The following is a 26787-nucleotide window of genomic DNA, read 5'->3' as shown; positions in this document are numbered from 1 at the left end:
AGGGACTAGTCATTTTGGATTGTCTGCGGTTTACCAAGCAAACAGAACATATTTAGAGATCGTCTTCAGATTCTATAGATTTGTAAATAAACCCTGTGTCCGTCCCTGGGTCTGTCAGTGTGAAACCCGCCATAGGAAACAGCAGCCCTGGGCTAGAGTCCTTCTAATGAGGGTGTTGAATTCTAATGAGGAGAAAAACATCATTCTCATTAATTGGCAAATAAAAAACTGTGCTGCTGGACGAGGACGTGTACAGTCTCCGAGGCGGCGTGTGTGAGGTGAAAAAGCAAATTTGACATTTGACAGAGACTGATGTGAAAGAACGAGTACAAGTGTTCCCTCTGGCTCATCCATTTTCTTCACAGTGTCTGAGGTCAGACAAATTTAGAGTCTCCCGTTTGTACAGGGGAGGACGCTGGGATTGGTGTTACTGGACACAGGGGCCACGTGGGTGTGAAGTCATTTTGGTTTAGATTGTGCTTCTGTTTCCCTTTTAGTTTATTTAACCCAAGTTGAATTGAAATGAGGAGTGGTTAGTGCTTTTGCCTTACAACAGAAAAGTCACTGGTGTGCTGGTTCAATTCCCAGTCTTTCAGTATGGAGTTTGAATGTTGTCCCCAGTTTCTGGCCCGAAACATACAGAACTAGGTTAAATGTTCACTCTAAACAGAGCCGTATGTGTGAATGTGAGGGTGAATAGTTGTTGGTGTTTATGTTTGAACCCATGATGGACTGGCTAACTATACAGATACTGGATTAAGATGTATTTATTCAAACTTTATGTTTGTGACACAGGCATGCTAGGTCATATGTTAGCAGCGCACCATGTAAAGTACATTACAGTAATGTTTACGTCATGCCTGATGCCTGCAGTGTCTGTTGGATGATGAGGTATAGAGTTACCATTCAACAGTTGGAGATCTGCAGATACACAGCCAGTCATCAGGACTGGAATGTTGGATTGGTGTGTTTCTTATAGATAGCTATATTTAGTAAATGTAAAGACAAAATGTAGATCTATAAGTTAACTTTTGGACATCAGGGGCTTGAGCTGTACATGTACAGCATAAATGTGTTTTTTTGTGTTGTTTTTTTCCCCCCCTGTTCAACTTGTCAAGTTTTCCTCCACTCTGCGTCCTCGCCCTCCTTTACTTTGCCCTCATTACTGTTTGTGCCTCATCTGTCATTTGTGCCTTTGGTGTTCAATGACCCTGTGTTCTCTGTCGTCCTTTGCCAGATTGTCTTAGTTTCTTCACCTCTTTGTGTTTAGTTCAAACCTTCTTTTTTTTTTACTTCGTCAGTCTCAGTAGTGTTTGAAAGTGGGTGGAGTTCCATCTTCACCAGTCCATCACTCGGCCACGTAGTGAGACTAACAACCGCTCACCAACACTCGGAATTATGGTCAATTTGAGGGAGCAGTTTTTCCAAACCCAAAGTCTTTAGGGTAGGTGGGGGGGGGAGGGGGGGGGGGGGGGGGGGGGCACATACACAAGAAGAACATTCACACTCTATACAGAAAGATGATCAGTTACCACTGGAGATTCAACAGGTGATGCTGTTCGCTGTGAGGGAAGAGAAAAAACATTCTATGACATATCTTTAGTTTCCTAATGCAGGATCAATATAAACCTATATTTCCTTTTCTGCCAGATTTGTGTCATCGTAGAAAAAGAAACTAAGATAAAAAATTCAGTCTGTTTTCAGAACCAGCTGCTTCCTCCCTTCTTCTAAATCAGTCCAAAACCTACAAAGAGCAGCCCATTTAAGATTTAGTGGCGAGCAGAGACAGAGATCTTTCATCCACGCTGATATGGAGCTCAGAGTTGATGCTGTGCAGAAAGGCATGGAGGCAGTCAGCAGGGTGGGGATGACATGAATTATTCAGCAGCTCTGCCACAGTGTGAGCCCTGGATTCCCATCCTCCACCTCAGCCGCCTCCATCCCAGAGGAGCAACATCAAGCTCATAGTACAGCAGTACCAGCAGCAGTGGAGTCACACCGCTGTAACAGCCCAGAGCGGGGGAAGACCAGGTGGAGGCTTTAGGGTCAGAGGGTGACCAGTGATTCCCTGCCAACTTCAAACTACCAGCTGCTGCTCCCTGAACTTTAATACTGTATTATCAACAGCATACACACAAACACACACACAAACACACACAGCATCGCCTTAAAAATACTACAATTCTTATTACTTGTAGTCTGTTTGACAGCTTTGATTAATGGGTTGTAAATCAGACGCAGTGAGAAGCAATTTGTCTTCAAATGGAATTACCTTTCAGAAAATCTGTTTTACATTTGCACTCACACACAGGTGCAGGTAACATCCACCATGCACAATACATTTAAACCGGTGGTTCTTAACCTTGTTGGAGGTACTGAACCCCACCAGTTTCATATGCCCGTTCACCAAACCCTTCAGTGATCATGTCATCATCATGTGAGTCAGGTGTGTGTCCGCCGAACCCCTGAGACTGACTCACCGAACCCCTGGGGTTCAGTCAAACGCAGGTTAAGAACTGATTTAAACAGAATAAATAAGACCCCTGAGCAATATATAATTAGCATCCGTCCATCCGTCCATCCATCCATCCATCCATCCATCCCTCTTTGACACTAACATATAAAGTGTTCATTTCAGTTTCTAATGAGGGTTATTACGTCCTTGGCGAACTAGAGTTCTGGTTCATCTGCATAATGCAGCTTTGTTTATATGCATCCACCATGAGAATGCACCTTTGTCCATATGTAACAGTCAGTTAATATTGATGAGGGTTCTCAATGCACGATCATGCTGAATCCTTCAGCAGTGGGACATCGTCCCGGAAATCAAGAGAAAGATGGAGTTGATAAGATAGTGGATATGAATACAAATTTGGATTTTTCAAATGACTCTTTTATTGAAATGAAATGCCCCGGCTGGGATCATTAAAGTATTTGAATGAAGTATTTCTTACATTAGATAACAAACCCTGATACTGCTAAACAAGACCTGCAGAGACTCTGGACACAGATCTGAAATGACTGTGGCTTCTCTTCATCCATGAAGAGTTAAAATCCACATGAGCACAGTGGATCGATAAATCCTTTACTATCTGTTAGATAAATGGTGCTACAAATAATCCAGTCTGATGGATGAACTTTCAGACTTGTCACATCAGAGCTTTCACAGCTGCTGACAGTCACATGGCCGCTGACATTCAGGGTCCATTCGTCCACCTGCTGATAATTGACGAGCCGGCACTGAGAAGACAGTAAATAACATCAGCGAATGAAGATAGGAATGTGGACAGGCATTTAATGCATTCTAAAATAATACTGACTTATGGGGCCTACGGTGTCGGGCGTTTCATTTCCCTTCATTACCTTTTTTGAACTACGGCACATATTTTACTTAAAAATCCCACCTTGCATCGCCAAATAAGATAAGACGCCTCCAGGAGAACCTCTGTAATCTGATGACACCAGAAAAAAAAAAAGAAAAGAAAAAAAGAGGAGGTTCTGCTGCAGTTTCTTTTCAGCTGTTCTCCCCGCCCATTCATTTCAAAGACCATTAGGACTGTGCTGCGTTAAAGCACATCATCCTCAGTCTGTGTTAACCCCGTGCTGTGACATGTATCAATTAGCATATAGAGCGTGTTTACAGGCAAGAGAGTGAGATGAAACATATTATCCCCTCCCACCTCATAAACAGAATGTAATTACAGCAGCACACGTGCAGCTTCACCACACGCCGTTGCAGGATTTATGGCTTTTGTAAGGACTTTTAATTGACATGGTTCATTTCAGCAAATGGAAAATAAGAGAGTAAGTCAGAAAAATCCTAAAACAGAATAATTAACACACAGAAGTATCAGAGTCAAGACAAACGTGTACAGTCAACCAAATCTGAACAACACCTACTGTAAAGCAGCATTTTTTTCTAACAGTACAAAAAAGACTAAAAAAGCGTGTGAGTGGGATGAGTAGGTTTTTGGGTTTTTTTGTCTTGTAGTTTTTCTTTACTACTGATTTCAAGAACTAGAAGAATAAAATATGTATAACTTTTTGACTAATTCCAAATTATTCCATCAACGTTTTTTTAATCCAACCCTTAACAACTACACAAAGGTGAGCTAACTACATTAATGTGAGCTAATTCATTTTAAAGGAACAAATATTGACTTTAGAAAATTGGGGGAGAAACCATAAAATAGTTACAGTGTAAGAAAAAACATAAAAGAAAAAAAAAACATAAAAACCCACTGGACAACATGTCCCCACAAGTGCAGGTATACAGGTAATAGTGCACACACTGTATGTACTGTAGCAGGTTTAACAGCGAGCACTCAGAGATGCAGATGAAGACTTGCTCAGGCTTATTGAAAATCCAGCTCACATAAAATTTGTCATCAGTCCTCCCCCCAGTGATGCTCAGCCTCCCACTCTCTTATGTGCATAAAGCGTGACTCATGTGAAGAGGAAGAGCCAAATCAAAGGCACTACACCGGCAAACATGAACAATGGAGAGAATGAATAATTACAGCTGAGTTCTTTTTTCCCTCTTTTGTCCAAAAAAAAAAAAAAAAGAAGAATGTTTTCAAATGAAGCCCCACTCTCCATTTAACCATCTGTCAACAAACATGTCATTTTCAAAACTGATGTCTCCACAAAAGCGGCGACAGGAGCCAACGGGTGCACACGCAGGGAGGAACGGCCGTGTTCCCCGGAGCTGCTGAGAAGGCAGCAATCACACCCAGCGTTTCCACTTTCCACCATCGTCCGGGGTCAGGCTGTCTCCCATCCACAAACACAAGAGCGTCCTGACTCACGTAGAGAAGCTATTTATACAGATGCTAGCAGTGCAGAGTGGAACGTAATGTTCTGTGGTTGACACAGGAGCCCGGGCCGGACTTGTGAAGCATCGTGATGATGACCAATTCCATCTGCGGTTCACCTTTGCTCTCATTAGGGCCGTGCCTGTGGCTGGATCAGTGAGATCCCAAAAATAAAACCAGAAAGCTCCTGTAGAGAAGTCACGAGGAAGTTAGCTGAATACTGGAAAAATATATTACGAAAATATATACGTAAAATGTAATACACTGTAGGATAATGCTGAATTATGGTGCCTGTCGGTCGCTTCATTTCCCTTCATTCATTGCCTTCATAATCATCCCATTCTGCACTGCCAAAGAAAAATGTTCCAAAAAAGTATATGTAATGAAATACAATGACCTTCTAGTGTCAGTTTATTCCCGATCTTCTTACTCAACCCTGGTCTCTTTAGTTGAACACAACCCTGATCCATTTGCAGGAATTGAAGAAAGACACACACAAAGATTTTCTTCCACAGCTCTCTTTTTTAACAAAAAAAAAAGTTTTTATAGCCATCTGCTACCACCTTGTGGAAGAGTATTTTATTGACACATAGATGAATGTAAATATATACGTGAAATTGAACTGATCCATGTCACATGACCAGTGACCAGAAGACAACAAGTCCAACAAGACAACTACAGGCCCAACTGTAGACATCGTTGTCTTATTAATGGTAGCAAATAGATCACCTTGTATTAAAGTGGTAAAATGGGCAAATATCGATATTGGTATTGAAATGATTGTTAAAAAAGTAATCAGTATTGTATCGAATCAAGAACTGTGGTACATCCATCACTATATGATATAAAGAATGTGGTTGGTGTTCATACCTAAATGATTCAACTGTCTTTTACTACAGTGGCAAACACCTCAAAGGTCATGCTGCTTGTACAGGTGATGTTATTTTGTATTGTTTGACAAAGAAAGAACGACCATGTTCTACATGAAAGCTAAGCCAAAGAACCAAGTTGAACAACCTTTCATTAGCTCTTGTCTTTAAAATTGAATGACGTGAAGCTCAGTGCAGGCACATGTTGACATTTCCCTGCCAGAAGAGGGAAAGGCAGGGCCCTGAATAATGAATATACATCTATTAGACACTCTTCATGTTCTCCTCCAGACAGGCAGGATGGGGTGTCCTCAGATGGCCTGCTCCAAACTAGGTCTTCACTGCTGTACTCTGAGTCCATGTCAGTCCTCAGTCTGAATGTCTGCATGGGAACCTGTTTACAGAAATGATGACACGACACGTCAGGTCATGTCATCATTTCATGCTTTTTTAAAAATCTCATCTTATCCTATTAAAACTGTACTTGTAGAATGGTCTCCCTAATGACTAATTTAAACGTGTCCAATTAATACATACATGTCCAAGCTCAGAGCCTTGAACTGATGCTATGTTATTATGTTGTGGAATAGTGCAGCATAGCATTATATATACAGTATATATATGCTTATTTAATCCTGATCATACAGAATGAATACTACGTTAATGTGTGAGCTACCCTGGCCATGTACTGTATATACATACAGTATATGTATGTATGTATGTATACATATACAGTATGTCTTGGCTCTTAGCTGTGAGAACAAAGATCTGTTGTTGCAGCACTGAGGTGGATTATTGCGGGCCCTGAAGGTGCTCACACTCCAGGAGAACGATGAGGCTGACGAGGCCCACAGCTGAAATTGATTGATACGAGGATGTGCATTGATTGTTTTTTTTTTTTTTTTTTGGTCTTTGCTTGAAATGACAGTAGCTGTACCTGAGCTTTTATGTGTAAAACAAACATGTTTGTCAATAGTAAGGAGAAAGAATATGAAGAGGAGGTTCTTGAGCTACAGCCTGGAGCTGCTCCTCTTCTTTTCCCATTGTCTTTTCCTGCAGCCATTCACAGGTTCCTATGGTATCTCTCTCACTCACACACAGCAGTGGAACAATCCCCATATATGCAATCTGAAATCCAATGCAATTTTACATAATCTTGTTTCAGATTTGCAAAAACCACTTTCCCACTGCCTGACCCTGTGAGATAGGAAACCATGAGTTCATCAAATGACTCCAAACAATTGTATTTAAATGTCATTATATGGATTTTACTGCTGCTACTGGCTGTTTGGCATGAAAAAAAGAAAAAAGAAAAAACAATCACTAAGGATTTCCTTTAGTTTTGCTTTTCATTTATGGCTCTTTTGGAGTCTTCATTTGTCAGGATGTTAAGAATGTCCACTATTGTACAATGAAACTAACTGTTGAATCCTTTAGTGCTCACTTCCATTATGCTCTAAGTGCATGTATTTAAAGTAGGATGGAGGCACTTCCTCATCACTTTGACAAGTCAAATGTGAGCAGACAACAAAAATAATCACTTTATTAGGAAAATAAAAAAGGAACTTCTATTTAAAGGTAATTCTTGTGGCTACATGGTTTTAAACCCTCAATGTTCTACTGTAATAAAAACCTCAACGCTGTCACACCTGGAGATGGTTTTAAATCTTAAAGAGAACATTGGAAAGTACCCATTATGTTATGCGCTGTTGTACATAATCATATTTAATATGTATGTATAATTACGTAATGATGTAAAATGATAACATGACTGAGAATAGATTAAAGATGTTCATTCCAAATTGATTAAGACAGTAGTTCTCCACCAGAGGATCCTGGGACACCTCAAGGTCAATGAGATGCATCATAAATGTTATAGGCTATGTTCATACAGTTATATTATGGTTATTCTGTTCCAGTATGTCTTATAGTTAGACTGGGGGCAGGGCAGGAAAATGGGTTGTTATGGGTTACGTGCAATGATTTTAAAATCTGAACATAAATAAGATAATATGTAAAAGTAAACCTGCACTAATGACCAGTCAAACAACAGTGAGTTTGTCAGCTTTAATTACACACGTGGTTGACTCAAAACAGTTATTTCCTGGCACAGGAATTTCTATTTTCCATTTTCATGCCTATCTAATGTACATCTAACTAAAGCTCTCTTTGTCGGTGTGGACCGGTGTCTGTCGGCATGTCATCAGTCCTCCTCCCTGCTGTTACCTCACAGACTGGATCCATGCTGATTCACACAACCACAAACATCAGATACTTCAGCTCAGCACCTGAGGTGAAATCCAGCTCAACACAAATCACGGACAGGCTCTGAGAGACCGGAAAAGACAGATAAACTCAGAGGAGCGAAGGTGAGCGACTGAGGAATCGACTGATTCCTTTTAATCTGCAGTCAAAGCTGGAAATGAGTCGACTGTTGAGTCGGAATTGCAGGTTGTTACCGACCTTAGAGTTCTGTTCTCAGCTGTCACTCAATGACCAAATGATTCATATGAGACGAATGGCTCGAAGCCATGAGACCCGACACTAAGCAGATTTTGACGGGTGTTTTATTGCTGCCATGGTCCAGGCTTTTTTACAGGCGGTCGTGACCCTTCCCAGAATGCCTAGCTTTTCTAAACTGTCAATTCATTTTGTCGCAGGCAGAATTTCCCGCAGGGCCGTAGACAGAGTCACAGGAGAGCGCAGCACTCCTGGTCAGGTCATGTGATCTGCAGTGGAGCGGCTTGAAAACAAAGTGATGTGCATCAGATAATGGTTCCAGTGGAACTCATGAATGTGTCTTTTGTGATAGTAGGACACGTCTTAAATGGTACCAATGGAGGTCCAGTGTCACAGGACACATTACTGATGTCAAACCTGCATCACATTTGACTATGTCCCTGACACCAGGAGCCCCTAACCCCCGGTCTGTGGACCTGTAGTGCTCCGTGGATCAATTGGTATTGGAAAAAGTTATCATTCAGACTCTGATACTATAAGAATAACATCTAAAAATGTTTTATTTTGAAAATGCACTGATTCGTAAAGATTTTGAAATGATCCTTCAACGATTGGCGTGACATTACCGGTTTGCGGTACTGGCTGACTGGTCCTTGGAACAAAAAAGGTTGAGGTTCGCTGCCTTACTCCACTCGAGGGTCCACTAAAAATGCAGCACCAAACCACCACAGAGCCTCCCATAATTTTTTTTAAACTGCATTTTTATAAAACTAAAGATGACTTATTTTGCATCGTTAACTGTTATTATTATTATTATTATGAGGAGGAGGAGGAGGCTGTTACCAGTATGCAGCATTCGGGTATTTACATTGACATTACATCCATTGTACACTGAGTGAGTGTGAACGGCTGTTCAGCTCCAGTTCCTTCCCCCTGAGGTAGAAAATGAATGAATGGAAAGACATATTTAATACAAACGGCAGTGCGGGCGAGGCTCAGGTCGGCAGTTATCACAGTGTGACTTTCAATTACAGTGAAATGAAAAGCCCGTGCAGTGCAGTGTGGATGTGTTTTTCTTTCGCTGCACAATCAGCTGCTGCAATATCGTGTGTGTGTGTGTGTGTGTGTGTGATGAGCAGTAGTAAAGAGTACATTGGTGGACTGGGAGCGGTCACGTGACTGTGACAGCATGTGCAGTTTAAAAGAAAGGAGCAGAGATTTCTGCCTCAGATGCGGGGCTGATAACGCACCACAGCTCTGGACGTCCCCACAGCTGAGTCCTTTTTCCCGCAGGCTGCCGAACGGGAGCCCGCTGATTCAAACGGTCCGCACCTGCTTTAAATCACCAATCAGTTGTTCGGTGCAGTTGGTGAAGAACTGAAGAGCAGAACTCCCCCTTGTGTTCTACATCAGCACCACAGCAGCGAGGGAGCGCGGCCACACACACGCATACGAGCCCGCACGTTCTCCTCTCCAAAAACAAAAGGTAAGAAATGTAACTTTTTCTTTTTCTGCAAAAACTAAACCATGTATCCGCTCCATTCCGTCCAATCCAAACAACAGCCGGGTTTACTCCTGTCTGGGTGGGTGTTTTTGTCTCTCTGTGTGATTCTGTTTGGAATAATTTTTCCCAAGGCTTTGGCTGAGCATGTGGACTCCACAAAGGAAGAGGTAGTAAAATGTGGAAAATACTGCGCACGTACTGTACACAGCAGTATTCTTTCTGCCTCTCTGTTATATACGTCTTCATGCTGCAGGATTATTTGGTGGCAGACTCAGTGACAGATTAGATGTGTAATTAGTTCTGCCTACCAGCCTGAATATAAAATACACATTTCCAATTAAGCTCCCTCAAATAATCAACAACAGTAAACATGTTTATGCTAAACAGGAAAAATCATATAAAGAAAAAAGCTCTAACATGCAAACGAAAATGAATGTCTTTAATTGTGTTTGTTGGTGGAGTGCTATGTACCACAGTTAGCTTTATGGACTTATTGTGCAGCTGGTCATCAGGTTGGCATGGTCAGGTGTATGCTGAGCACTGAGCTAATGCTAGTCTGTGATGCTGTACTCCACCAACAGCAATCTGAGAGAAATTAATCTAGCATGCTAGGTGATATGGTTGTTGTGATGTAGCTCGTTCCCAGTGGCTGGTACATTGTGATGTCAGAGTACTATATGTGCCCGAAAATCATCAAGGTAAATCCACACTCCTAAATATGGCACCCTGTGTTGGTGGAAAAGACAAGTAACAGCAGGAAGGTGCTAGTGTTTTACTAGTGTTTTTGCTATTATTACTGTATGTCGTGAAGGTGATTTTTTTTTTTTTTTTTTTTTGCACCTCGTAGAACTTGTTAAGAGTTGAAACTTTCAAAGCTATTGAAGCTGTTGTCGTAGACTTACTGACTGTCCTGATCTCAGTCACGCTGCTCTGGTCTGACACAAGCTGTGTCCCAGAACTGGAGTTAAAGCCTCCGCAAGGTGAGTTGGTAATTTTACGTGCTTCGTAAAATTACGTGATAATGGGATGTACTGAAGAACTACACCAGAGATGGAGCGACATGTTTCTGCTGCTCTGGTGCTTTTTTTCTTATTTTATTTAGTTTCTACCATTATTTCCTAAGCTTGTACCTTATAGTATTCTTGTACTAATGTATTGCTAACATAATATTTGATACTGCTGATATTCACCAAGTACATTATGTGTAGTTTAAGTTTTTATGGTCATGATTGACTCAACCTGAAGGAGCTGTCCGAGGTACTAGTCGAATAAACCAATAATGTCCGTGGACGTTGGAGTGTAAGTTGTAGAGCTGATGCATTCGAGTGAGTGAGGATTTCACATGAACCTAATGATGGAGAAGGACTACTGAAGTCTTTTGACTGAGCTTAGTCAGAAGTGTGCTTCTCTGTGCTAAAAACCAGCTCCGGTTAACAAACACGAGGCCATAATGGAGCCGATCATTACCAACATGTATGTGTTGTTTTTCCAGTGCAATTACACAGTGCATTTGGTCATTAGTTGGTAATGACAAGTCTCAGACAAAACACTTTCCATCTCATCTCAGTCGGTTAGGTGTCTCTTGTAATCCCTGCTAAATTATGCAGGTGGTGTCCTGCCTACTTGGTGATGTTGGAATCAACAGTTTGAATTTACTTTCTTAAATCTCATTATCAGTACTTTTTACACACTAAGGGTGTAAGGAAATATCGATATTGTATTGATATTCGACAGTATTGTGTATTTTTGCTAACAATTAACATGCAAATATTCATGGTGTCGGTTCATTTTATTTTGATGTTATTTCTTCTCTAGATTACAAACGTAGATCCCTCTGTTCCAGGTGTAGTAACCTGATGTTTAGCTGGAACAGCATTGTGTGTTGACTCCGCTGACTGTTTTCCTACAATGAAAATTTAAAAAAAAGCCTCAATATATGATCATGCCTATAGTATCGCAGTATATTGCACCATTGCCCCAGACATGTATTGTATTGGCAGATTCTTGCCAACACACTCCCCTACTGTACATGTACGGTACTGTACTGTACTGTACTGTACACAGTACATATGGTTTTTGGAAATATAAAAGTGGTAAAAATGTTTTGGCTTCCACGCTGTCAATGGAGAAAAATGTCCTGATTTGTGTCCAATGTCCAGCTGCTGTTCACATATATGTCTGAATATTAATGATGACCTTCACTGTCAGAGACTCAGACTTAGTCTCGGCCGGTCTTTGATTCCCCGGAGTGGCTAAAGGTTTCCACTGTTACCCTGTGCACCCCAGGCAGACTCCTCCATCACCTTTAGAAAATGCCAGAGCAGTTTTTTTCTTTCTGCCAACTCTGCACTACAACCAGATGTTAAGACCCAGCTTTGATGGCTGTGTTGCTCTTTTTATTAGCCCATCTGGAGGAGGAACAGTGTCTGGATGGTTCTAAACCTGAGGCTAAAGAACCGTCTTCAAGTCATTACAGTTGGAATGAGTTGTTTAGGGGACAGTTTGTCTGTGGTTTGACTTAATCAGATTTCATGGTATTTCAGTTCCTGCACACTTGTTGTGATTTGAATGCTCTCACACGGTCCAGCAGTTATTTTCTTCTTCTGCTACAGTATTACTGTGGACAAGATGCAGCCAGCGGCAAAGTACTGCAGTCAGACCCAGCTGTTGTGTTTGGTGGCCTTCACAGCTTTGGCACTTTTGTCTGCAGTAATACACACTCGGTCATCTTCATGGACCAGGCAGCTGGCGAACACTTGGAGTTGTCCAAGAGCGACGTGTGTGCACTTTAAGAAGCAGGATTTGAAGCTTTTTTTAAAAGATATGAATTTAGAAAACAATAATAATAAATCCTCAGGGATGACACGCAGCGGTAGAGACCACTTTATCCCTCATTCTGGTTTTTCCTTGTTTTATTTTATTTGTGATTACACAGGAAACCTCCAGAGGACTGAACAGTGGCCGTGTCTGTCTGCCCGATTTAACGTCATTGCACTTTAATAATCCCATCAGATTCTCCCTCTCTGGGGCCGTGCACATCCATAGTCAGACCTCAGTGCTGCTTGTAGACGCTTTTAAATTCAGCTAAAGTATCGTCGTTACTGAGCACTAAAGTAATACGATTGGTTCCTGATAAATAACCAGTTATCTGGAACTCAAAAATAGAACAAAGAAAAACAACAGCTAATAGTTTTTCTATGTGAAGCGAAGACAAGAATAGTAGATGTTTGGACTGAGTCTAAAGATTATTCTGACAAAAATGTGCTTTTGTTCAAAGTTGGAATTTTAACTGACTTTACAGGTGCCACAGTTTATACTTTATACCTGTGCTGTCATCAGCCCCATGAACTAACCTCCATCCATGACTAGATAAAGGTATCTTAAATAAAATAGAACTATTAAGAAAAGCAGCCTTCATACACACACACACACACACACACACCTACATACACACAGGTACACATTCCAAACTGTTATTTTTGATTCTGGAGTGACTCAGCTACAGCAGGATGAGTTTTCCTCTTTGTGTGAGCTAACATTGATTTTTTTTTTTCACCAAGGATGAAAAGATGAAAGAGAATGTTGTGTTCAGCCTGAAGGCTCCAGATAAAAGACAGCTGAACAGAGGACATCAGATGAGACAAACCTACACTGTCCACTTTTTACCGTTATTTATTTTGCACCTTTAGACAACCAAGGCCTTTACAGTCCACCTTTAGCCCCTCCCCCTCCCTTTCCTCTGTCATTTCTCCGTCCGCGCCTGTGTTCCATAAATATTTAGGGAGTCACTCCTGTGTGTGTCTTACAGTAAAGATCGAGGTCCAACATCAATTTCCCCAAACGGCGGTACAGAAGTGGGATCGATGCACAGCAGAAAGTTTATGGCTGTGCAGCACAAAGAACGTGGTCGTCTGCATATAAAATAAACATCAACAGCTCCGTCTCAGACTGAGACGGACTCACTTGATGAAGGCAGAGTTGCAGCATTATATTGACTCTAGAACAAATGAGTCAAAATAACAGTGAGGAGGTGAAACGTCCCCGGACAGAAGGTCAGGGAAAGAATTAAATTAGCAGAATGAGTTTTGTTGTCGGTGCCACCAGTAGAACCAGTTGAGTTCCAGAGAGCTGTGATGCAGAACACTGTTGAAGCTGCCCACACACTCACTCTGACAAACACACACCTGTTCAGCTGTGTTTCCATTGTTTCTGTCAGAAAACAAAGACAGCTGTTGTTTTTGAACATCCACTGTAACGCTTTCTTTCTTCTTCTTTTTTTTTACACACGGAGTTCTACTTTTGCTGTCCCCACGACTTTAGGATGTTGAATTATGTTGAATTGGAATAAATTTCATAACTGTTAGCTAACAAAATGGACCAAAATCAGGAAGAGAGCCACGATTTTTTTTTTGGGGGGGGGGCTGTCTTTGTTTTACAGTGTCCTTCTGCAAAACCTGAATTTTGTTTGTAAGCACAACCTTTGGACGTGTTTCAGATTGCAGTTCTTGGCATGTTAATGTTCTTTTGTTAGTGCGTCTCTTTGCGTTGACTTTTGCCTCACTTCACTTCCACATTATTTATGGTTTAAAGCTACTCCTACATCAGGGGTCACCAACCTGGTGCCTGTGGTCACCTGGCAGCCCCTGTGGACTACCTAACTGCCCGCGGGGTATGTTCTAAAAATAAAACTAGTCAACAAGAGGGTCAAGAATTGTACTGTTACTGTGCTGTTAGAATCAGTTCCACCTGCAATGATATATATTATAGAGTGTCTGCTACTGTATGTCCCAGAACTGATTGTTATCACATTGTTCAGGAAGTCTGTATCAGACAAGTAGCACTTCATGTTACGAAGTGCCCTTGAAGTAGCTCTTAGTTTTAGTGTCCTGCATTATCATCACCATCACGTCCAAAAATTAGATCAGTGTGAACATCAAACATAAAAAATATAAATATTTTTTTATAAAGTGAGCCACAGATACAGTAGTGGTACAAAAATAGGGGACTTGTTATTATTTGATATTTTAACAAACACGGGGCAGTCACTTGAGTTTTCCCTGGTCCGGCCACTGATCTCACTCCATGTGACGGCTTTATTGAATCACAGCAGACAAGTCGGTCCGTGTCCTTTTCATTATTCATCGTTTGGCCTTTTCTGGCCCGTGTATGTAATGAACACCTTCTCTGCTGTGGAAGGTGAGTCTCAGTAACAAGATTTCTGGGCTTTCTGTTTGTGCAGTATATTTATTTTTTGTTATATTTTGATGTTGAAATTCGCAGTTCATTTCATAGTATTACATGTTATTACTTGCTTGTTTACAGGACCCAGATTTTATTGATGACAATATTCGGTCATATTTTCACCCTTTCTTTTTAAATCTGAGGTTTATATGAATCCACTTTTCATTTACGGTCTTAGAAATAATTAAATGAATCATATTAAACCATCTTCTGGTGAGGATTGGAGCCTGGAACCTTCTTTCTGCACAGCAGTGGTGCTAAACAAGTCTGTATACATAATTTAAATCCTGCACAATCAATATTTATCAGGAAACTTCAAGCCCATTCTCCTCAAACCTCTCTCTGTTCAGCATCAGGCTGTTGACGTTTTACAGTGAGAAACACACAACAATACAGTTGTGTGCTGCTTCTTCTTTTCTTTTTCTTTTTTACATAGAATTCTAATTCTTCTGCATTTCTGTTAAGCTAAGAATATTAAGAGACATTTATAAGTTGGAGTGATTTTCAGTCCTGAGTTCGAGGCCTTTTAACCGTTTCAGTCTATGCAAATGTCTGTTTTGTGGCAACATTTTTCCACAGCCGCCTAAACCAGGAAACATTGTGCATTTGCAGCACAGATAATTGGAGATGCTCACTCTGTCTTCAAACTTCCTTATTTCCTCCCATCATTTCCATTTTCCTTCTCAAACCTCTTCATTGAATCAGAAATTGCCTTTTGCATAAGATGAGTTTGTCCATGTGCAAAATTGCAGAGTGAAAACCAAAAGCCTTGTGAGCTCCGAGGGAAGACAAATATCCTACGTTTGAACTAATAATGATGTAGCATCAAAAAATAGGCCCTGGAAGAAAACCTGCTCAATACACGGTTGTTGTTTTTTTTTAAACAATTCCCTGTTTCATGTTGCACTGCCTTTTCTGTGAATTAGTAGATGAGGAACAGCAGCAGGAACCTGAAAGAACCTGATGTTCAGACAGATGTTTGTCTAATTCTGTGCTCGTGTCTTGTTCTGTAAAAAACCAACCTAAATTAGTCTTTGCATGAAGATGCTTCTCTGTTCCATTTGTTCAGTGTCTGCGCTCAACTGGAACAGAAATGCACAATTATTCTGGATGGATTAAAATAAAGCAGTCACAGAGAGAGTAGACGGAAACTCTTGTGACTTTCTGAAATGTGGCCAATTTCTCGGTAAATTTAAATATCTTTTTTTTCTGTGAAACCGAGTGTGTAGTCAGAAATGCCTTATTAATCCCCTGAGGAATTGTTGGTATTACACCTGCTCCTGCAAGAACATTGGGGGGGAAGAGGAGGTAAAGGAGAGGAAGAGGAGTGTACCATGTGTCAGTATGACGTTTAGCAGAAATGTAATGCAAAAATGTTCTATTTATTATATACTGATTAGCAGGAATTTTATAAAATGACAGAAGTGACATGTACTTGTTGGAAATAAATGTAGTAAACAATTGCATGGTCTCCCTGTAATTAAAAAAAGAAAATATATAAACAGTATTAGCTGGAATATAGGGGAGTTAATCAGAATACTTCAGTACTGCAGTATATTTCATATACGTATTTATCATGTTTGTAGCTCCAGTGACGTTGCTGTTGCTCCTGACTCGATGTCATTGATCAGTCGGTCAACACTTCCGTGTCAATACATCCACACATGGACTTTGCGTGTTTACTGTAACTGGTGATGTGTTTCCAGACTTTTAAGTACCTGTTCTGCCTGATAAGGTGAGGTTATAAAAAACAGCGATTGAACAGAGGTTTGGAGGATGCTCTTGATGGGTTTTTTCTAGGTCGATACACTGATTGCTGAGAGCTGAGACCCTGTCTCCTAGGAGAATCTCCTCAGAGAAGTCCACTGGTGGACAGGGAACATGCTCGTGTGCTGTGGCTCTGTGGACGGGGAGGATAGATGACCCTGGGTGTGTTGAAAAGGTCAGGAGGCAGAATTAGTCTGTTAATGACAGTCGTAGTGAGTGGTGAGGGTGATGGGCAGCGTCGGCCGCACGCTGCTCTCCATTAGTCATGAAGTGAAAGCACCTTGGACCCTGTAATTAAGTGCTATAATAACTGTTAGCTATCTCGATGCACACACACACACACACACACTCAGAGGAAAGTAGATCGGCGACGGTATGTTCAAGAAACAGAGGGAGAAGGAAAGTCGAGTGCTGACACTTACCTGCTTCTAATACCTTGTTGATTGAAATCGTTCCAGGAAGTGCATTAAAACCTCAAATGTGTAATTTGTTCAGGCAGTTGAACCATTACCTCAGGACTGAAGTATTGATGGAAAAACGACTTCTTTTCTACAACATGTCATTGCTTAATTCACTAGTGTGTCTGTGTGTGTAACGTATGGTAATGGATACATTTAAGAAACCCCCCAGTATACAGGTATCAAACGTTCAACCTTCTTGTTGTAAGGCAGGAACACTGACCACTCTCCATTGTATGACTGAGTAACTATTATGTCACCACAGGCCACAGTACGGCAGGGATTTCTGGAGCGGTTTGAGCCACTGGAGTAAAACTACGGGCCGGGGCCTGAGTGTAGTACAGTGATGATGAAGACATGATGATGACCTGAAGACATGAACTGGGTCGGCCATGACACCTCAACAGCTGAAGGCTCAGTTTGAAGTTATTGCATAATATTACATAATTTTTAACTTTATCTGAAGGATGACGGCACAAATCCAACCTGTTCCTCAAGGAAACTGGGTCTGAACTCTGTCCTCCTCTGATCAAAGTGTAAAGAGAAATCTAACCACTTCTCTGCAGTATGAGGTTCATCATCAATCAGGAATGACCAGTAGAGGGGGCAGGTATCAATATTGTAATCTGTCTATCTATTAAAATATACATTGGTATTGCAGTATGTGCTCATATATAAAAATACTAGCGTCAGGAGAATCTCAGACCCCTGTAACAACCCGCCCTTTCACATCTGTGCCCATGTTCCACCACCATGAGGAACCCAGTATTGTTTGGTTCTGCTATCAGTGCTTATTGATCTGCTGCTCTTTTGCTTATGCATAATTGAAACCTTTGCCTCAATGGGCTTCTGTCAAAGTCATGCAGTTTCCCACTCCCAGCAGTCAGTGGAGGATTTCTGCAGAGCCGATTTCCCAGTAAATGTTAAGTCTTTTTTTCGCGAACAATTTATGTTCAGTCTGCGAGTGCTTACAAATCTCAACAAATCACAGACTGCGGCTGTGGATCCCTGCCATAGACAATCCACTTTAAGTCTGCTGCTTGTTACCAAATTTACAGCTTCCCTCTCCCGTTTGTCTGACCCTGCTTCGTCTGGAGTTGTTTTGTTTTTTAAATTGCCAACAGGTTTGCTCAAACTATACTATACTATACTGTACTATACAATACTATACTATACTACACTATACTATACTACATGGACTGAGAGACTGAGATCGAGTGTTCATCCTCGTAGTATAACTGTAATGATTTATAGTTGTTCTCTGCTCTCATGTCGTTTTTCCCAACTCTAACAAGGCGGTGCCAACTGCTTCAAACAAGAAAAGCTCAGTCCATGGATCGACTCAGAGTGACAGTGAACTCCACTGTAGTTAAAAGATGTATAACTGACCTGATGTAGGAAATGAAGTCTTGAATCTTGAGTCTCTGTCCTCTTGGAGTCCATGAGTGTGTGCTGCAGAGGGCATCGTTAGTAGAAGTGTCATGTTAGTGACCTGGGAGAGGCTCACAGTCCATTAAGTAGGTTTATTGGCCTCTGTTTGTTTAAGAAACCTTCAGTCAGAGAGTCCAAGCCTGGAGGCTGGGAACGACACTTCAGACGACGCAGGGAGTCCTGACGATCACAAATCAGATAGGTCAGGACTCCTTACATTGTCTGTCAAATGCAGCTTTCTGTTTCTTCTGTCTCCTCACTGGCTCTTTTATTCGTGCAAAGAAACTTTCCAAAGACTTTTGTTTTTTGTTCATTTTGTTCGTTCTGGGGGTTTCAATTTAGCGGTAATTTTTCAGAATAAAATGTTGTTCAGGATCAGATCATAAATCAAACGGAAATAATATAAGTTATGCTTTCTTTCTGTGTGGCCCAGTACCAATCAACCCACGGACCGGTGCTGGCAGTGTTATTTTTAGGGCGAATTATGAGGCCATAATCTGTTTAGACCTACATTAATACCTCAGATTATATCGAGGTAAAATAAGTGGCTCTGTTTTTTTTCTCGGGTTGTCATGGTTTCTCATGGTTTCAGAGCTTTCTCGGGTTGTCATGGTTTCTCATGGTTTTCCCATGGTTTTCTCATAGTGGTTGTACAGGTGAATAACTTAATATAAAAAACATTAGAGGAAGGTGATGGAGAAGATCAGTTCAGCTTTATTTATATCCTGAAGGATAATAGATGTATGTGTTATTTAGTTCCAATTATATATGTATATATTTCAATATATCAGAGTTCTAAGTATATTATGAGTTAATTGAAACTTTGTTCTTTAATTCATGATATTTGGCGTGGTTGAAGGGAGGTCTGGAAACACTGAGGTAAGGAAATATATTTAAGCTGCATCTCAGCAAGAATGCAAATAAAGTAGAGTGTTTCTGATGTGAGCCACAGTTTTTCCTCCTCGGTTTCATTTATACACACAAAAGACGAGCGATGCCGGACCTTAAATCATCTCTACAAAAACGTCCAGAATAAAATCTTATCGCAGTCGGCCATGGTTTTTATTTTATTTTTTGTCTACGTTTGAGTTTTGTTTCCCTGAATACTCTGAGTAGAACGACAAAAAGATCCAGCTTATCTCTGGTGGAGTTTTTTCCCATCATCCACCTGCCCCATCATGCCTCTCTCATTAACATTCTGTTGTACCAAACATACTTCCTTTCCTTATTTCCTTCACCTTATTTTGAATAGTTTGTTTTTTTTGGCATTCATATTTACAACTTCAAGTTTCATATTCCAATAAGAAGTTGAAAACACACACATACACACACACACACACACACGCTCAGTTTGTTGTTCATTACATGCTTTCCTTGGTCAGAGATAATGTTTCTTCAGAGAGAAATCGGAGTCGGACTCTGAGTTTCTGTCTCGTGCTCTGTTCCTCGGTGTGGGTGTTATTGATGCTGTACAAGTTATTTGTGGTCTCGTGTGTCATACTGTTATGTACCAGACATTCTAATGACCTTATCTTCCATGCACCATTGGCAGGAGACTTATTTCCACCATTATAATAAAGCACAGGAGAATAACAGAGTGAAGAACAAAGGAGTTGTTTTGGTTTTTTTATCTTTCTGCCACAACTCTGAACCAGCCGGTGGCCGGAGGCGATAAATCTGTCTTCTTCTTGTGAAAATATTTTAGGATAAACCTGGAGGGGGGTTTGCATAGACTCTGTACAAAGATTTAGTCAGACTCAAGGATGAAATCAAGGATTTTAACGTGGTAGCCGGGAGGAACAGAGCGAGGCAAAAAAACCCAACAACAACACACTGGTGCTGTGTGGTACCTCGCTTTGAAGCAAAAGCGTTTTAAATTTAGCACAAGCACAGCTTTTCTGGGACTGACTTTCACTTAGACTCAAGGATCTGCAGAAAGGATTCCGACCAGAGGTGGAATGTCAGCGTCACTGTGAGCACACCAACGTTTCTGGGTACAGAATCTGAAGAAGAAAATCCTTTTAAACTTTGATGTAATTAGACGAGGCGCTGGGGTTTAGGTGACTCAGGCTTCAAGGTCGGATGTTGTGATGACCTCATGGTGTTAGTGATGCTCCACCCAGTCTACAGGTTCTAATGACTGATACACACTGGCTGTCGGAGGAAGACACTTGTGCAGGGTTTTAATACATGTCTGTACATTTTGGTGGTTATTTTGTCTTTTTATTTAAAGAGATTTCTGCTGTTGTCATTTATTTCTGCTTTTCTTTCTGCAGCTGAAAGTGTGAATCAAAGATAAGGGTCCACTTTTACTTCCTAGATTACATTCCTTTTGATGTCTTTTTATGTGAAAAAAGGGAAAAGAAGAAAATGAGGCAGTCAGATTAAACACACCTCAGACTGTTAATGAAGATTACTGCACTCTGGAGAGTTTTCTCTTTCTGCAGCGACCGTGGAAACAGCTCCACCGGTGGATTTTTGAGCACAGTGCGTGAGGAGTTGTCCACGAGAACAGATTTGCGCCCACACCTTCACCTTTTTACCTCCCACCATTTGGAAACACCAGCTTGTTCTACCAGTTAGCCGTGCCATAATGGGAACATTCCCAGTATGAATGTGGTTTCTCTGGGGCTTGAACCTAGGACCTTCTGCGTGTAAGGCACATTGTGTAAGGCAGGTAATTGCTACACTATGTACCCAGCGTTGTATAGACCTCACGTTCTTCCTCGTTACTTAGTGAGAGATTCCACTCCTGCTCTGTGTCCCGTCCATTACTGTTAAGTGAAGTGTTTTGCAGGTGTGTGTGTGTGTGTGTGTGTGTGTGTGTGTGTGTGCACATCATTCACCTCACGTTCCAGTCTGCTGACAAACAGACAGACTCTATTGATCCTCGTTTTGTGCAGCCATTAAAGCAGTCCGTCTGTGCCTTCTTTCACCCACTGCTGGGAATGTTATTCATATCAGCCACTGACGTTTGTCAGTAGATGCTTGGCCTTCTATTATTGTCCGTCCATCTCCTTAAATCATCACTTGGTGTCTGTAGTCTGGGGTCTCCGTGGGCAGATCATCTACTAGACGGATTCCTCCCCTGAGTCCTGCTGGCTTTTGATGCCTCTGATTGGTCGAGACCAGGGATCTGAAACCTTAGACGTTAAAAGTCTTTTTTTCATTATTTGAAAAAAAACCCAGTTGTTTAACCTGTAAACCCTAAATTGCACTGAGTTTCATTCAAAGCGGCCACTGTGTTCCTTCTGTTGGAAAGAAAGCTTCAAATTTAGTACTTATTTAACTGTAACCCTGACATACAAAATTGATTTAATATGTTTTTTTTTGTAAAACTTCACGGCCCTGTCTCCTCAGTTATCTACTTATAAAGTAGTTTGTTTATTCTATCAGCTGTTAATGTTTTTCTTTTATTATTTACAGTGACTTTGTTCATTCACAAATATTGACTACGGTAACAAGAAGCTAGAGAGCCACTTGAGGCGCAGGAGCCACGGGTTGAAGCCCCGCCTCTAAACCCCGCTGTCAGTTTGAAATCACTGCATTACCAGAACAAAAACACAACTTAGTTAAAAGTCTTCCTCTGGTGTGACCCTACGATCTGCTCTACAAATTATAATTTACTTATTTACTTTATTAAATTAACACAGCCTAAAATAACAAATAGTAGAAAAAAAATTCAAAATCTGATTTCAGACAGTCCTCCTTTACATCCAACTCACACGGAAGAGTCGGACATTTCTGAAAATGTGACAAAATCCCACATGAAACATTTTCTCTTAGGCTTTTTATTTGAATTAAAATCCAGAGTCCATTGTACCTTTGACAAAAGAAGCCCATCTTTTCCCAGACAATAATATTAAAGCCTCATGTTGGGAAATGGGATCCGTCTGATAATTCACAGTTATTACAGTCCACAGAGTCTCCTAATGTCTGGCTGGTAAACTCACAGGCCACAGCTTCATTGAACTCACTCTCTCTGCCTTGATGTTGTTTGGTCATAAAGTGCTGGATCATGTAGTGAACTGTAACCTGTGACCCAGTCAATGTTAGAGTAAGAGATGTCCAATTAACCAGGGCCAGTATTTAGATCTATAGGAGGGACCAGGGACAAAAGACACGAACGCATCTGGGTCCACACACTGCTGCTAATGGAACATGTTTGTAAATGCTAACGGCAAAAAAAAAAAAAAAAGACTTAGCATGAACCTGTAAAACTACTGTAAATCACAAAAGGATTAGAATCTGAACTGTTTAGTGCGATGGGGTCATTTAAGGTGGACCTGCTTTAATATGGAACTATCTTGATCTGAATTTATGGCTTAAATTTCAGACCTGGTTATTGGATCTTTGGAGTTGTTGGTAATGAACCATTGATTTAAGAATGAGCTGTATGATTGTTCAAACCCTGGTTCAAGACCCCTAGATGTACACATGACTGTGAATCAATGTGTACATTAATTCTAATGATAGAGGAGGGAGAGGAGGAGGTGGGGGCAGCAGTGGCACCGTGTGACATGTCCTTGAAACGAGACTGGATCTGCGTAATTAATCATCTGCGGCCTCAACTGAAGTTTCCCTGATGACAAGTACCATCAGACTGTACATCACACAAGGGACTAATTACTGGACCTGGACTCTGTCCTCACGGTGAGAAGAGACGGACAGTACAAAGAGGACCTAGAACTAAGTCAGAACAAAGACGGGCTCTCACAAACGGATAACAATCGTCCTGTGATTCATTTCCATGACCTGATGTGAAAGTGCTAATCATGTCATTAGGAGTCCAGTAGAAATACAGCGGCAAAGACAGGAAGAATAACAGCTACAGGTCAGAATATTGGATTTTAGATGGGCATCAAAACAGCAGTGGGTTAAAGACACAGCCCTGGGGGATTTTTTAGAAAGGAGGGGTCAAAAAAGTGTGACCTGCTGGTACACAGCAGTATTTTAATGATAAAATTCAACCACCATCTCCTGCTCTTCCACCTTTGCCATGTTACTGTCTGAGACACTGACCTCGGTCCTGACACTGAACTCTAAGCTCAGCACTGCCACCTAGCAACAACTTCTCAAACTTAAGGCACATTGGTGAGGATGTGACAGTGACTTCTGAAACAGAAACGTTCCAACTGCTATCATGGCAGGGTGGGAAGCTGCAGCTAACTGGGCGTGGGAGGGTTTACTCCTGGACTGTGTTGACATTGTGCATGTTTTTGAGATCTAGCTGTAAGGCTGAACCACTAACCACCATCCCTCCGTGTGAGCCTGAGCAGCACATTTCCTAAATGACTATTCTACATACTCCTACTGGACCAGGACCTGTCCAGACATTGTCCATAACATTAATCTTGTGTCTAATGAATGGAATTTGCATAAAACAGCTGCGACGCTGCTACTGGATTTGTTTACTCAGTCCTGAATGCTATGAATTTAAATTCCCTTTAATCTCCTGTCCCTTTGTCTTTGATCCAACCTTGACTTTCCTGTCATCCATCTTCCCTCAAAACACACCCCATCCTGAATGGCCTTTGGTTCCGGACTGAAAGGTAACATAGCCCTGGGTTTTCAGCCTATTGACTATTCAGTGGAAATGAAAAATAAGCCAGACCTGTGACACGGGAGGATTGGTTCTGGTCTGAATGTGAATCCTGAGCAGCGTTGGATTAGGTGTAGAGTGTGTGTCGTGTCCTTCGGTGAAGCCTGAGTGTGTGTCACACCACAGCCACCTGGACATGTGTATGCGTGGTTCCTACCGTTGTGTGTAGCAGCTGGCACCGCCATGACTATTGTTACATTTCTGAGCTCTGAATGCCAAGTGTGTGTGTGTGTGTGTTGGAATTTGATAAGAGTGTTTTTATGCCTGCGTCATGGTTTCCACTGTGACTGCAGATATCATGTATTCAGAATGTTGTTGTTGTTTTCAAATTTATTTTCTCTAGTACTTTTAACAACATAAATGTGGTTTGGTTTGGTCGTCAAAGGTCAAAGGTGACATTTTACTGTGACTGGTTGATAAAAACGATCAACATTCTGTTCATTCTCTGGCTTCTTGACTAAACACAAACACATTTTCTACAATTAGTTATGATTCAAACATTAGCCATGATGTCCTGTTCTATAAGTTATAAATTGTCTAGTTATTCAGGAGGAATGGTTTGAATATAAATTGCCAAAATATAGTTTTAACTGACTCACTTAAAAACATGTTTCACAAGAACAGGTTGTATATTGAAGTGAGGAGGAGAGCAGTGGTCCACAGAGAACTAGGTCTCCTGTCAATCATCACGATCCAGGCTAATTATAGCACAGAGTTCCACGGCTGTGTGTAGCTGCTGAAATATAAAGTTTACACCTTAATTTAAGTTCAGGGAAAAGCAACATTTCTTATGCAGTGATTTATACCAAACGTTAGTCAGTGAATATATTATATAAAGGAACAGCAGTGATGAGTGATAGATTTATATTTGTACAAACCTGTTCCTCTCTTGAAGATGGTTCTCCGCTCGGTCCGTTTATTTCCTCACAACATATTAAACCTTTTCGTCTCATCAGCTTCATTTATCTCTTTTATAAACTGCTTTTTAATCTGCTTTTTCTCCGGACGCGTTTTGCAAACAAAGTATTTGCCTTCAAAGAGAACACCACTGACAGAGAGACACAGACGGACTTAGAAGACCGAGCTGCTCTGTACATGGTGGACTCCCAGTACAGGACTGTTATTTTCCTCAGCTGCATCACAACAACAACAACAACAACAACAACAACACATCCCCACTGTGCATAAGAGGCCTGACATTTCCGTGCAATAAAAGTAAAAGCTTTTAGATAATTGGCACAAATAGAATGTTGGACATTAAGAAAAAAACTTTTTTTCATGGCAAATGTATTATTTAATCTTAAATCTTAAAATAGTAACAGTAAACAAATTGTTGTGGCATTTGTTGTAACCAGTTGTCGTACATAGATCATTTCTGAAGTAAAAAGCCTTCATTTTAAAAGATCGATCTTCAGAGACAGTTTGGTGTCGTCTGCAAAGAGAGAGATTCATATTCTTTCAATTTTCTTCATATTAAAAATTGAGAAAAATGTTTTTATAGCAAATGTACTTTTAAATGTCTAGAAATAATAACTAATCAGGACATTTTTTAAGCGTTTTTTTTGTACTTACATCACCAGACAGGCAGTGAGTCAGGAATGAAAATCGGTTTATTTTTACTTCACATACAACAAATATACAGAACTATAGAACAAAATGTTCTGGTTCAAATCATAAATCAATGCCTCGCTGAAGGAACTCATGTAAATTCTGAAAATCAGCAGTGCAACAACGTCAGCTGTAATTTATCGTGTCCCAATATTTGTTCTGTTGTAAAGCCTTTGGGAGGGGAAGACACCTGGTGGTGTTTCAGTGGACAGTCGTCACCACAGTCAGCAGAAGAGCTGTGCAAGACCTTGATGAGGACACTGTGGACGCAGCAGCCATTCCTGTGTCCTCTCCTCCAACCTTCTGATTTGATTTATGGCCCACGCCTGGAAAAAGTCCAGTCAGACATAATGGAATCATAAAAGGTTGACTGGAGGTCGTCGGGGTCACCCTGAGTGTGAGAAGACAGGTGATGGACATCCAGGCCGCAGGACAGTGAAGGATGAGGACGAAAGAGGAGGACGAGAGATGGGAAAGAGGGAGGAGGAGGAGAAAATGAAGTGAAATCACAGGATTGTTCTCTTCTGACTGAACGAGGAACAGTGACCCAAACGGGGATAAAATGTCTGATTAGACAGAATAAATATAACGCAGTCAAAAATTATAGTTATATAACAGTATAAATTCAACTTTTATGGAACCAAATTTCGACATAACATTATCTCCAGACACTTTTATGGTATTGAACCAACAACCCACCACAGGGCCAGTGGTAACAAGAATCTAAGAATGTGCATCTAACTCATTTATAGTATTAGTAATGATTAAGTTGGACAACAAAAAGTAACCCTTCGATTTTCCACTACTTTGAAAACAAATAATTACTAGAACTAAATATCAAATAGGACAGTGGTGGCTTGGTGGTTAAGGAAGCGAACATGGGTCCGGAAGGTTTCAGATTCGAGTCCAAGTTACCACTGAGGGGCTCTGACCACACACTGCTCCCCGGGTGCTTAGAGCTGCCCACTGTTCACTTTGGTGATGGGTTAACAGCAGAGGTCCCATCTGGTCGTGTGGGTGATGGGTTAACAGC

The 26787-nt window shown here is 41.0% G+C and overlaps 1 protein-coding gene across 1 annotated transcript in view; it reads left to right on the top strand.

Moving 5' to 3' along the window:
* The first annotated feature begins 9287 nt into the window (after positions 1-9287).
* Positions 9288-26787, top strand: part of rap1gapb (RAP1 GTPase activating protein b) — a 61104-nt gene continuing 43604 nt past the window's right edge. The window contains exon 1 of the mRNA XM_008320934.3: positions 9288-9629. The gene's annotated coding sequence lies outside the window, so the exon portion shown is untranslated. The remainder of the gene's footprint in view (positions 9630-26787) is intronic.

The sequence above is a fragment of the Cynoglossus semilaevis genome, chromosome 11, assembly GCF_000523025.1.
Source record: "Cynoglossus semilaevis isolate Cse_v1.0 chromosome 11, Cse_v1.0, whole genome shotgun sequence".
In the NCBI taxonomy this organism is placed as follows: domain Eukaryota; kingdom Metazoa; phylum Chordata; class Actinopteri; order Pleuronectiformes; family Cynoglossidae; genus Cynoglossus; species Cynoglossus semilaevis.
Note: the sequence above shows the minus strand (reverse complement) of the source record. Positions and strands in the feature narration are given on the sequence as shown.